The sequence below is a fragment of the Cenococcum geophilum genome (assembly GCF_001692895.1).
Source record: "Cenococcum geophilum 1.58 unplaced genomic scaffold K441scaffold_1, whole genome shotgun sequence".
NCBI lineage: Eukaryota > Fungi > Ascomycota > Dothideomycetes > Gloniales > Gloniaceae > Cenococcum > Cenococcum geophilum.
Genome location: NW_027137559.1, coordinates 3,037,858 through 3,052,978, shown reverse-complemented (window position 1 = coordinate 3,052,978; position 15,121 = coordinate 3,037,858).

Here is a 15,121-nt window from a genome sequence, read left to right as displayed (position 1 = left end):
TTAAGGTAATAGCGCCACGTCTTAAAGTATTACACTATAGCGAGTAGTTTTTTATTATATGTATTATACCGTACTTTTAGGCTAGTAAGCTTCTAACTATAATAAGCAATTAGGTGTTAGTAGAGTTAATCTCCCTACCCTAAAGGCTGCAAAAGTATACTACTATAGGTATAGTTAGAAGCGTTAGTAATTACTATTAGGGGTAGATTAGGGTTAAAGTGGCGAAGTAGAGAAGCCTATATAAACGTAACGCGTAGCTTATAAAACGCCTGCTGCGCGTTATTGGGCTAGGACTAGGGTTAATACTATTTAGTAGGCCCTTTTAACTTACGCTTCTTCTCCCTATCTAACGTTGGGTTATAATATGCCTATACAAGATATGCGTATAGGGGGTATATAGTATCCGAGTAGTTCTAGATAAATCGCCTATAAAAGTTAGCAAAGCTAAGGAAGACCTAGATATCTCTATAGGACTTAGGCTTAGGCTATTCCTTAATAGCTTTTACGCGGTTAGGGTCCATTATAATACCTCTAGGGGTGATAATAAAGCCTAGGAACTTAACGTTCTTAATATAAAAGATGTATTTTAATAGTTTGGTATATAGGCCTTAAGTATAGAGCTGTTATAGTACCTACTTAACGTACTCGACGTGCTTATCCTTATTATTTAAGTAGATAAGAATATTATCTAGGTAAACTATATAGATAGTATCTACTAGGGTTTCTAGAGCTTTATAAATATAGCTCTAGAAAGTTATAGGGGCGTTAATAAGACTAAAGGGCATTACTAGGTACTTAAAGTGACTATAGCGTATTTTAAATACGGTCTTCTATTCGTCTCCCTTTTTAATATAAATCCTATAGTACGTATTATAAAGATCTAGCTTTATAAATATCTTTATATAGCTAAGCCTATTAAAGAGCTCGCTAACTAGCAGTAGGGGGTACTAATTTTTAATTGTAATCTTATTTAGGCGTCTATAGTCGACGTATAGCCGTATTATACCGTCTGCTTTTAGCACGAAGAGGATAGGCGCTTTAGTAGGCGACTTACTAGGCCTAATCTAGCCCTTTTTAAGAGCACTGTCTAAGTACTCTTATAAGATCTATAACTCTTTCTATAAGAGGTTATAAAGGGGTATTTATAGTGGCGTCTTGCCTTCTTCTAAGTCGATTATATAGTTATACTTAGAGTTCTACAGTAGTATACTTACTAGCTTATTAGAGAAGACATTAATTTCCTCCTTATATATCTTTAGCAGGCTAGGGGCTATGGAGGTTAAAGCGACTATTATATAGTAGTATGCTTCTAGGAGCTAGTGGAGAGAAGGGTGCAGCCGATATACGTTTTGTAGATATGCTCGTATAGAGAGTGTATATAGCTCTACTATAGTATACTTAATAGTTTTAGGGTTTTAATTACCTCCCTATTATATATAGGTAATCTGCGCTAGCACCGGAGGGTCTCTATAGGTACTTGCTGCCAGTAACAGTAGGTCCTCTACTATGTTTATAACTGGTATCTTTACGTTTAGAGGGTCTGCATAGGTACTCGCTACTAGTAATAATAGGTCTTTTATTATATTTATAACTAGTATAAAGAAGAAGTCTTCTAGCTATAGTGAATAGACTATTTCGCTAGCCTTAATGTTTGCTAGGAGAGCGTTAAGGGTGACTATTTAGAGGCGTCTAGGGTTTAAAGTACCCTAGATAAACTGTCTAGAACGGAAGCTAATTAATAGATCTGCTTCTATAAGCTAATCCTATCTAAAAACCATATCATAACTATTAAATAAGCCGCCCTAAAAGGTCTGCGGGCCAATAGTGCAAGAGGTACCCTAGAAGTCGCTAGTGGTAACTATTAGATTATAAGTATCCTAGATTATTATCTGGTTATTATTAAGGAAATATATAATAGGTTTACGTGAACATAGCGCGTAGTATATAGGCAGGTTAAACCTATAGACAACCTCTTAATTAATAAGGTTAATTTAGTACCTATTATTATATAAAGTATATAGGCGGACTTCGCCCTAGGGCGTATCTATCGCGACGTATACTATAATGCGTTTCTTTTCTCCCTCTATATTAGGCCCTAGTTATAGTTAAGAGAGATACACTACTAGGGCTTTAGGTTTTCCGAAGCCTAAGCTAACTTCTCTTTATTAGCCTACTTTTAGTATTCCTTATAGTGGCCACCTGCGGTCCTTTAATTTGCCTGCGTAGCACTAGTGTCCGGGGGGTCCCCTAAGCTATTTAGCTTTTAGGTAGTCTCCCTAGGAGTTTACTTAGAAAAGTGTCGCCCTTTTTAAGTTCTGTTCCCTAAGCCTAACTCTATAAAGCCTATACTACGACCGCGCTTTATACGCAATAATTTGCCACTACTACTTACGCGATCTTCTACGAGCTTTATAGTATTAAGCAATTGCTTTATATAGCGGATTTCATTAAAGAGGTCTTTAGCGGTTCTTACCTATTAGGCAAAGTTCTGGCGGAAGAGCTCTGCTTATAGGTAGGCTGGGAGATATAAGAACTAAAAGTTTACCTATTACTTAGGATTAACAAAAGGGGTATATAAAAAGAGGTCCTCTAAGCTACGCATATAGGCTAGGAAGACGTTAAACCTCTAGTTCTCCTTTATAATAGCTATATAGTACGCTATAGCGTTATTAAAGCGTCTTACTATAGGGTTCCTAATCTGGTCTTAGACTATAGTCTTAAATTTGTCCTATAGTAAAGGACCCTTATCCTTAATGCCTAACCGGCAATAAACTAGTTAGGCGATTGTCTTCTCTTTTATAAGACCTTTAATGGCCTAGCGCGTGCGTTGCTTATAGTTATAGTCAGTGTTATTAACCTTAAATTAGTTCTTAACTGCGGTAATCTACCGGTTAAAATGCTGTTAAGTAGTACCGCTAATATTAGGTAGTAACTTCTTAACTAGGGCGTTAAGATTTAATTGGCGTATGCGTTCGCTATATAACTTATACTCTTTGCTAAAGAGGCAACAGGAGGACTTTATTAAATTAATAATGCTCCATAAGTTAGCTATTTTCTTAGCTAGCTTATCTAGCTCCTTTATATTAGCGGTATTAGGTAGAACGCTAGTAACCTTACTAAGCTCTTATTAAGCCTAGGTATATAAGTTAAACTAGTCTTTAGCGTTCGTAGATATCTGATTATTTTAGGATTTAGAAAATGGCTTAGATGCTACTAGTGTACTTTTAGTAGTTTTGTCTACACTAGATCTTAAGGTGTTCTGCGGTTATATCGCTAGCATATTACCGTCGGGTGTAGGCATTAGTTTTTTTTTTAGAGGCATTATAGAAAAATTAAACCAGCTATCCTCCCAAGGGGATTGGTAAGGATTTAAATATAAGGTAAGGATATAGATAAGGAGTCCAATGATAGAATAATGGGTATATTATATAGACAGAGACGAATCCTTAAGGGAAAAGGAGGAGTCTATATGCGAGGTAGGAAGGGTTTTCCCTAGGTATGTGTAGAGCACATGCCTTACGGGTAAGTCACCCCTAGGTTGCCCCAGGGTCGCCTGTACCTTGCGGCTATATAACTATCTACTTAGGTTTTACCTAATAGTAGGATAATTATATAGTTATCCTTAGTCTTATTATCTAACGAAATGCTCCCTTAAATTATATTAGCGCTATATCTACTTTTAAGGAGCGAGGAAATATTAATATTAATATAGCGAAACGCTATAGAGTCTTCTTTAATTGCGAATTTTATATAATAAGGGTAGAAAATAAGTTGCTATTAACTATTAGGCCTAAGAGCGTAATAGAGACAATAATACTAAGGATTTAATCTTATTAGCTATTAGTAAAAAGCATAAACTATTATTTTTAACTAGCTATAATTTAGCCGCCTATTAATTAGACGCTAATAATGGCGGTATATATATATTTCCTTATTAATTATTATTAAAATATTAGAATCCTACTACTATCTAAATATAATTAAAATTATAGATTCTTCTCGCTGCTATACTTTTTAGTTTTTTAGGAATATTATCCAATTAAGCAAAGCCTCTCTATTATAGGAAAACCTTAGCGCTAAGTTATAAATAAACTAATACGGTTTTAAGGAATTATATAGAACTAGAGGTTTATAAGCCTTTCTAAGAACGTCCATAACGTTATTCTTTAATACTATAGTATTATTTTAGGTATAATTTAACCTATATACGTTTTTAATTAACGTCTTAATTACCTTCCCTTGGCCTCGTACTTAGTTTTTTATAAGGAAGTAATGGCTAGATAATATATGCTTATATTTCCTTCCTTTTAAATAACGCTATTATAACAGAGTTATATTAGCAAGGTTGCAGCTATTTACTAAAAGGGTATTAGACGGTAAAGTATAAGAACACCTTTGCTTATTAAGCTACTCCTTTTCCTTAACACCTTACTTTCCCATTATTAACCTTTGTCCAATTTTAGACATATCTTCAATATATTATTAGGATTTTCTTCTTTTCTATTAATAATTTAATATACCTCTTTATTCTCCTACTAACTNCNCTTNTAAGTANATTCTANAGCGTATNNTAGCNCTACNTTTATATATANAACCCTAACCTCNNCTAACNCGTAACTAGTACTAGTCCTACCTAAATAATTTTGCCTATATGTCTTTAAAAGACCAGAAATCTAATAATAGGATTTTGGAGGCTTGTAATAAGACGTACTATATTAGATTTAATACCTTTAGTCCTTATAATTAATACATGCGTACTAAGAGCGGCAGTTATATTAAAGTAAGCTTTTCTATTTTTAATAGATTTCTATTACTAACTTTAAGCTTTAATAGCCTAGGCCTAAGTAGCGACGTTCCTTTAATGTCCTTAACTACTATATTACCCGGGCTCTCTCTTATTCTAACGTAAATGCTAAACGACTTAGCCAAATTTAAGACTATACTACGGCCATCTACGCTGCCTATAATTCCTAGTAAGCTAGCTAGTAACGCTTAATGCGAAAGTAAGGTTAATATACTAAGGATAGGGTACGGGATAGGGGTAATAAAAAGAAGGTTGCCGTCTACTATAGGAAGGAGTTCGCGTATACGCGTTAAGTTTTAAAAGAGTATAATATAATGCGGTATTAGGTAGGTTACCCTTTAGGTACCTAGCGGATAGGTAACTAACAGTTGCCGTAGTAAGGTCTTGGTAGTTCTAGACGATACTAGCTAGCTAACATCTCTATTTATTCTAGGCTTAAGCGTATCTTTATTAACTATAAGCTTACTCCCTAAGAGCTTTATTAGTATTAGTTTAGACCTAATATTAGTATTAAGCGTTTAAGAGTCTCTGCTCTAGCTATACCTTATTATCCTACCCCTGTTTTTATACCTACTTATACGCCTACTAAGGGATCTAGATCCTATTCTTATTAGCCATTGCTTAGTAGCCTAATAGATACTAATCCTACTCCTAATAATAAGGCGTAATAGCTTTTTAGATTAGGCATTCGTGGTTTACACTTTTAGAATTCATTCTTATATATAGTAGCAATTAAGGACCTTAATTAGGTGCTTAAAAAGGCCTTATAAGGCTTTTAAAAAGGGCTTAAAAGCCCTAAAAACTATATTCCTAATATAGATTAATAAATAGGGATACAATTCTAGCAAAATGCCCTATTAACTCTATACTATATATATAAAAAGGCTGAGGACCCGTCCTGCCTTAGGCTGTAGCCCTATCTCTATAGTTTCCAAAGCCTATCCGTTCTATATCCAATTTAACTTATTTACTCTTTTCGCGAGCTTTCTTTATAGGTCGCAATAACACTATAGTATTAGAGCGCTTTTTATAACTTATAGATTGTAGACCTTGGTCCCAATATTCTTTTAAAATATCTTTATAATAATTAAGGTAATCCTCTAGTTCCTATATAGAGTTCTTAGCGGGCCAGCCTAGCTATTTAACTTTAAATTAAAGCTTATTCTTAATAGACTTATAGTATAGTATAGCTTTAACCTTATACCGCTCGCCTACTACCTTAGGGTATTTAATTAGGCCTAAACGGAAGTTCTTTTCCGGTGGCGGTCTATGCTATAGCTCTAGTAGATTTATATAAAACACTAAATATATATAGGCTATAGATGGGGGTAGCTAGAGACAATAGGCTAGCTTACTAATTTATCCTTTAACTTAGAAGGGACCTAGGTATCTTATATTAAGCTTCTTTAATAGTTAACGGGTCTTAATATTTGTTAAACATAATAGAACCTTATCGCCTACTCTAAAATATTTATTTTAGTGCTTACGGTTATACCAAAGTTTTTACTACTCTTAGGCATCTTATAGGCTCTACTTCGCATACTTCTATTACTCCTCCTATTCCTAAAGGTATCCTTATACTCTTTAATAGATATCCTTAAACTTCCTAGTAGAATCCTATAACTAATTATACGGCCTTAGCCAGTAATTATTAGGTATACTATTAAACCTAAATAGTTAAATACTATAGGCAATCCGGATTAGTATATACTTATATAATATATATTACTTTAAATTATAAGCGTACTCCATATACAGAAGTAGCTTATACTAGTTGTCTTACTAATAGTTTAAATACATCTATAGGTAAGACTCCAATTTCTAGTTCTAGCGTTCTATTTACCCGTCCGTTTATAAATAAAAAGCTATACTATAATAGTAGTCTATCTTTAAATAGAAGTATAAATCCGACCAGTACTAGCTTATAAAGACGCTACCTCTATCTATAATAATAGAGTGCGGCTAATCTACTTTAAGAAAGCATTTCTCCTTAATTAGGTTAGCTAGCGCTTATATATTAATCGTCTTATTAATAGGAAGGTATTAAACGTACTTTAAAAACTTATTAATAAGTATAAGGACCGAATTATATATTTATCCTTAGCCATCTTTAAATAGCGGGAGATCTATAATAAAGTCTATAGCGTAATATTGCTATAGCTTGCTAGTGGGGGGAACTAATTTAAGTAGACCCTATAGCTTGTACTTACGGATCTTATATACTTAATACTTCTTATAATAGCTAATATACTCCTTTACTTCCTAATTAAGCCTTAGCTAATAGTATTTACGCTAAAGTAATTCCACTGTCTTTATTTAACTATAGTAGCCGCTTAAAGGATTATTATAATTCTTTATAAGAATCTTCTATCGTAGATTTGCTTCTTATAGCACCCAAACCTTACCACCTTTATATAGTAGGCCTATTAGGTTTAGTTCCTAATAGTAGCGCCTAGCAGCTTTCTTTTTATTATATTTCCAGTCTACTTTTACATTAAAAATAGTATAGGAAGTGTCCCTCCATTACACCTTACGGATAAGATCCGTTAACCTTTTAGATAGTTCCTAGGTAAAAGCTATTTTATTTTATACTGCTCTAAGTATAAGACTAGATAGTACTATAGATCTTATAACTCTTTAATACACGTATATTAGGAAGGCCGCTATAAGGTTAAAGTCCTTTAGTTATTATAAGGCTCTAAGTTCTAATTACTCTATAGCCTCGCTATTAGTTTAAGGGGATAGCTTAGTAATTAGGGATATTATATTACTAGGTTCTAAGAATATATTAGGGATATCCTATCTAAGTATATTTGGACTCTTATTAGTAATAGACCGGGTACTAACCAGAATATTAATAAAAACCAATAGGGCTTATACCACCTAAGACTTAATATATAGAGCTATAGGTGCTTAAGCATCTTATACCTAGAGCTTATTCTATAATATAGGGAGTAAGATATCTATTATCTGTTTTCCTTCTCCTATTTTAAAGCCTTTAGTATAGTCTAGCCGTCATAACAGTCTATTAATAGGGTTATTTTCCCCTAGCTTATATTTAATCTTAAAATTAAATTATATAAGCTCCTCTACCTATCTAGCTTATTAAGGTATAAGCTCCTTTATAGTTATAAAGTAGCGTAGATTATAGTAATTTAAGAGTATATAAGTGGTATAGCTTACGTGCTTAAGGTAGTATTACTATTATTTAAAGCAGTTAATTATAGCTAGCAGTTCCTTATCATAGGTATAATACCTAACTTTAGGTCCCTAGAATTTTCTATTATAAAATGCTACTAATCTCTAATGAAGCTAGGTAGCATCTAAATACCTATTAGGTTATAGTAGGATACTAATAAAGGCAAAATTTAATACATTAATAATTATTATTAATAGCTAATCTAGGTCGAAATACCGTAGTAATAAAGCTTCTATAAACTTTATAGAAAGTTTTTAAAAGGCCTTTTAAACCTTTCTAGGCTATAACTATAGCTTATACCATTTAGTTAGTCCCTTTTTAGTTTTTTTCCTTACCGCCTTTAAGCTTTTTACTCCTTAGGTTAAGTCTTAAAAAGCTTCTATAATATAGTTAAATAGGTATTAAGTAATATCTAAGTAGTTATAAATAAAGCGCCTATAGAAATTAGTAAAGCCTAGAAACACTTAAACATCCTAATAGCTCTCTAGCTCCGGCCACTCCTAAATTATTTACACCCGTACTAGGTCTATAACTACACCTATAGGTGTTATAATATAACCCAGGAACTTAACCTACTTAGTATTAAAGATATACTTTAACACCTTAGTATAGAGGCCCTAATTATCTAAACGTTCCAGCACTTCGCGGATATATTACTCGTATTAATCCTTATCTTTTAAGTAATTAAGATATTATCTAAATAGATAATATATATATAGTTAACTAGTCCCCTTAAGGCTCTATAAATATATAATTAGAATATTATAGGCGCATTAGCTAGCCCAAAAGGCATTACTAGATACTTAAAGTGGCCGTATTAGGTCTTAAAGGCGGTCTTCTACTTATCCCCTTCTTTAATACAAAGCCTATAATAGGCGTCTTATAGATTTAGCTTTATAAAGATCTTTACCCTAAATAGTTAATTTAGCATTTTACTAACTAGTAGTAGTAGGTAACGGTTCTTAACTACAATCTTATTAAAACTATAATAGTTTATATATAACCTTATAGTTCTATCTAATTTTAAGATAAAGAGAATTAATACGCCTACCAGTAACTTACTAGGCTAGATTTACCCCTTTTCTAGTAACCTATTAAGGTACTCCTATAAAATCTTAAGCTCTTTACGTAAGAGGTTATAGATAGGAAGGTTTAGTAGTTATTTACCTTTTTCTAAATTAATTATATAATTGTACTCTAAGTTCTACGGTAGAACTTTAGCTCTCCTACCCAAAAATACCCTTAGTAAGTCCTTTAGGCCTACTAAAATATTTAATAAATTAGGGTCGCGTTTATCCTCTATATTATTGTTAGGTAGGTCCTAGAGCTCCCTTAGGATACTTATAGGCAGTATTATACGCTATAGTAGTTACTTATATATAGTTGCCACTATATATTACACTATTTTATACAGTAGCCAGTAGAGGGTAGAAAAATCTTTAATATAGCGCTTAAGATGCCGTAGTATACTCTCTATATATTACTTAAGCCAGAGTGACCTATAACGGTTAAAGTATCTTATAAGATCCTTAAGATCGCCGCCTCCTTATAATATCTCTATAACCTATCTAGTAGTTCTTTATAGGGTCTCTATTATAAAGGGGTTATTACCTATACTAGGCTTTATACCCATTTTACTATTAAATAGGGGTTAAATCTAATACTCCTTTAGGTATAGAGTGTATACTATTTTACTTAGGGCTATATTCTCCAGGATATCCTTTAGGCTTCTTAGTAATATACACCCTTTTAAATCTTTATTATTCCACTATTTAAAGGCTCTAGTCTTAAAGCGTATTTTAAAATCTACTTCTATAAGCTAAGGGTATCTAAGGATAAGGTTATAACCTATAAAGTTAGCCACCTAAAAGGGTTATAGGCTAACCACCTTAGTGCGGTTATATATATTAGCTACTAATACTATAAGCTTATAGGCATTATATAGTTTAATCTAATACTTATCTAGAAAGCCTATAATAGGTTTCTACTACCTTTATAATAGGATAAGTTTATACTCTTTTACTAAATTATATTGTATAAGATTAATTTCGGCGTCACTATTATATAGTACTTAGAATTAACACACCTTACCTATAAGAAGTATTATTTTTAGCTTAATAGTAATATAGAGAGTCTCTCCTTCTATATCTTACCCTAGTTATAACTAGGAAAGGTCTATAACTAGGGCTTTTCTTTTTTTAGATTATTAGTGCGGTTATTACCCTATTTTTTTTCTAATAAGATCTTCCTTTAGAGTTTTCTCTTAACTTTTTAGAGTATTTCTATAAAGGTGCCGGACGGGTATTAGGTTAGCCCTAGAAGTCTTTCCTATTATTTAAGGTTCCTAACTTTAACCCTTTTAAAGTTCTCTCTAGTTTTCCTTACTGTCACGGCACTGACTTACCACATACTGTTCCATACTGTCTTGTACTGTTTCCTACCGTTAGCTAGCCCACCACTAGCGCCTCAGCGGCTGGCCCTACTATTCGTATACAATACCCCTTTTCACCTTCTTCTCCTCTTCATACCACAACGTAGTTATTTAGTCTACTTTATTGCAGCACTATAACAGTTTATGGTATCTCTAATTGCGCCCTATTACGATCTCTGCTCTTCCTAGTCCACTATCTCCGTTTTCCTAGTATAATTGCAACCTAGCGCGACTAACAACACCATACTATAGTCCTAGATAATCTTAGTACAATCCTAAATAATCTTAGTATTACAGCCAGCCTTACAGATTTTAATTACTCTACCCAGACCCTTCGGAATGGGCGACTATAATATAGATAATACCCCGTCGGCGAACACACGCGAAGCACTCGCCTGCCTCTTTAATACCTCCTATAACTATATCGCCTAGGTAATTAGAAGTGGTCCGGAGTACCCTAAGGACCTTAACGTAGCAGGAACCTTCTAGCACCTCTCTATATGTATAACCTTCTTAACTAGCATTAAGAGCGGCCTCTAAGCCGTCTACGACAAAGGTTAAACCGCAAAGTCCCAACTTAAAGAAGCCTAGCACAGGATTAACTCCCTTATGACGCTTAAACTACGTCTATAATAATATGAACAGCAAGCCTTAATATACACTATAACTATACAAAACCTAAGCTTTTAGATTACCACACTTACCTAGACCATCGCCGATAAGAATATAGCTGCTAGCTCCTATTCTCTTATTAAGCCCTATAGGAAAAAGCGTAAAGTAAAAGATCCAACCCCGTTTAATAGTAAGGGATCACTAACTAAAAAGCAAGAAAAATTTAAAATATAGGAAATAAAGATCTAAGGCGTTTTCTAAAGGGACGCAAAGTGCTTTAAAACCCTAATAGACGAAGTCCTCTATATATCAGATATGCTAATAGATAAGGCTTATAACTATATTAAGCATAGCCTTAATACGCTACGCATACACCCAAGCAACCTAAGTAAATGGATCTTCTCCAACCAAAAGTCTATGCTCGTGTATATGAGGAAGCACTATAAGACCATAGATATAACCCAAGCAGCTAAAAATAAGTTAAATACCCTAAACCAGGGCGAGTATAACTACTGGTCCTAAAAGGCAGAGCTTAATAAATTAATAATTAAAGCAAATAAGACTAAGGAATAAAAAGTGGATTTACTTAAGAAGAATATTTCCTTAAAGATAAAGGACCTAGCCCTTACCCTTAACCGCAAAATCAGCGATGCTAACTACGTAGGATAGAGTGAGTAGATGGATATATTCGCTTATAACTTATAGAACCACGCTTATTATACCAAGCTAAATACTACTAAATTAAGCACCGCTGGCGGCTATTAACCTATATCACCACAGAATGATCCAATAGACCTTAACGCCGCTAAATTCGGTAGCGGTAGCGGTAGCCTCCCCGATAATATCTAAAGATATTATATAGATAACAGACTCTATATAGCATATGGTTAACCTAGCCACTAAAAAGATGCTTATAACCCTAGTAAGAACCTAAATCCCCTTTTAATGCCACGGCGCCAACCCCTTTCTAGCCGCGGCGGATTCTTTAATAGAGGAAATAGTAACTAAGGCGGTAACCGTAGACGGGGATATAGGTCCGGATATAGAGACCTACCCCTACAATTTTCTTCCCCAATATAGCCCTAGCCGATAGTCCCGTACGTAAACTACGGATAAATACTCCGTGCTAGTACTAACCGTAAGACCGGCTATATTCTTGGTAAAGTACCCCCTAGTATATATACACCATTAGAGACCAACACGTTAGGATATACTAACTAAGACCATAGCTACTAGCCGAGCCCTACAATCCAGTTATTAAAAGGCCAACCCTTAGACTAAGTCACCTTTAAGGGTTAGAACTATACAGGGAGGAGGATAAAAGGATTAGATCTATACTACTAGATCAGTTAAACCTTATTCTAAACCAGCTACTACTTAACCTTAGAATAGCAAATAATAATAGAAATGCTATTCTTATTTAGACCTACCTCTTCTTACTACGCAACCTACTCCTAGAAGTTTTTATTAAAACAGTTAGCCTTATTAATAGTAGTAGTATAGCACTAGCGTTTGCAGACAAAGACTTACTTATAAAAAAGCATAATATTATAATAAAAAGACTCCTAGCCCTAAAAACACTCTGCCTTACTAACGGACTCCCATCTAGCTTTATTACCCATTACTTTACAGCAAAAATAACAATTGGCCACTATATAGAATTTATACTTTTCTATATTACGAAGTTATTACCCTTAATACCAGTAATTCTTGGAATGCCCTAGCTTAAAAAGCACAACCTAAGAATAGACTTCCCCGTCCTAGAGCTTAAGTTTAACTCCAATTACTATACCTATAACTATCTCCTATAGCACATCCCTAACTATAACTGAGTAGTATTAAGCGGACGCATTATATAGCTAACGCTTAGATACCAACAGCCAATAATAAAAGAAGTGCCTAATACTAGTAAACTAATATACGCAGTAAACGAAGCGGAGATTCTAGAAGACTGGACCACCGCCCCATCCCTAAGAAAATAACTTTCTACTAAGTCCCACCGTAACTGTTTACTAAGTTCCACCGCAACTATCCACTAAGTTCCACTGTAACTATCTACCAAGTTCTACCGCAATCCACTGTCTCCTGCCTGTACTATAACACTACTAGAACTATAAGTCTCTCGCATACACCCGCTTAACCTAGGTTAGGTAATAAAACACCTAACTTTAAGATATTTGCTATATGTATATATAACCATATATATAACAGCTAAGGCCGTTATAGCTAAGGCCGAAACCAGAGCAATTAAGACCTCCCCCCCGTAACGCCCAACCTTATATTTATCTCCCGCGCGTACCGTATAGGGCCGCCGCCTCATTTCCGTCCCCCTAGGCTAACTGAGTTGTACTAGCCTAACTATAGCACTGGGGAACTAGACACGCCCTAACCTAGACGATATTAAATATACTTATGCCGTTAATTTCACCTAGTTCTATAAATAAAAAGGCGTAAAGGTAATAAGGATCTATATAGCGGAGCTAGTAGAATTAGTTAAATAAGAACACTAACGGCTACTTAAGGAGCTGCCTATAGGCCTAATAGAAGTACCAAACCTATTAGAAAGGTCTTTTCGCTAGCTAGTAGAAGGCGACTATATAATAGAGAAAGCCCGTAAAGCGCTACCCCTTTATTTTTATAACTTCCTTAAAATAAACCTTAAAACTAAGTCCGAGCTCCTACGCCGAAAGATAGTTAATACTAATATTAAGAAGTTCCTAAAAGGCAAGCCAGAATTAACCCGTAAAGATATTTTATAATGCTTACTAAAAGAGTTCCGCGAATATATTAAATACTTTCTCCCTAAGAACGCGGATAAGCTACCCCCTTACTAACTATGGGACCATAAAATTAAGATTATACCCGGAAAGTAAGCCCCGTACTATAAAAATAGACCACTTTTACCCGCTAAACTTACGTATATAAAGAGGTGGATTAACGAAATGCTGGATAAGGGTTTTATCCGCGAGTTAACCTTACTAGCTACCGTACCACTCCTCCTTACTACGAAACCTGGTGGCGGTATATAAATCTACTATAACTACTAAGGCCTAAACACAGTTACTATTAAAAATTGATACCTATTGCCACTAGTCCGCGAGACACTTAACGCACTTTATGGTGCTAAGTACTTTACTAAGCTTAATATAATCGCTACGTTTAACCGGATCCGGATTACGGAAGGCTATAAATAGCTTACAGTATTTATTACCCGATTTGGACTCTATAAGATATTAGTTATACTATTTAGTCTCTATAACACGCCCGCTATATTCTAGAACTATATCAACTATGTCTTACACAACGCCCTTAACAACTATTGCACTACGTACCTTAATAATATCCTTATCTTCTCTAAAACACGTGCTAAGTACACAAAATATGTAAATAAAATTATCTAAAGACTTAGTAATGCCGGACTCCAGATTAACATTAATAAGTCTAAGTTTTATACTACTAAAACAAAATACCTTAGCCTAATTATCTTAACTAACGGCATAACTATAAACCCTAAGAAGGTGCAGGCCTTGCAGGAATGGAAGGACCTAACGTTAGTAAAGAAACTATAGCAGTTTCTTAGCTTCGCGAACTTCTACTAACAATTTATCTAAAGCTATTCTAAAATAGTTAAGCCTATAACTAGGCTACTAAAGAAGAGCACTAGCTGGTTATAGGGCCCCGATTAAGTAGAAGCGTTCCAGACCCTAAAAATAGCGTTTACCACAGCACCGGTCTTAGCATATTATAACTATATAAAAAAGACTATAATAGAAATAGACGCCTTAAACTAGGCTTTAGGTAGAGTGCTCTACTAAGCTAATAAAAACAACAAGCTTAAGCCAGTTGCATTCTTCTCTGCTAAGCACTTAGCCCCTAAATGCAACTATAAAATATACAACAAGGAGCTCCTAGCAATAGTTAAGGCACTAGAAGAATGGCGCCCCGAACTATAAGGAACTAAGCAGCCGTTTAAAATTATTACGGACTATAAGAACCTTTAGATCTTTATAATAATAAAACAACTAAACTAGCACCAAGTCCGCTAGGCTAAGTTCCTTTTCCAATTTAACTTTAT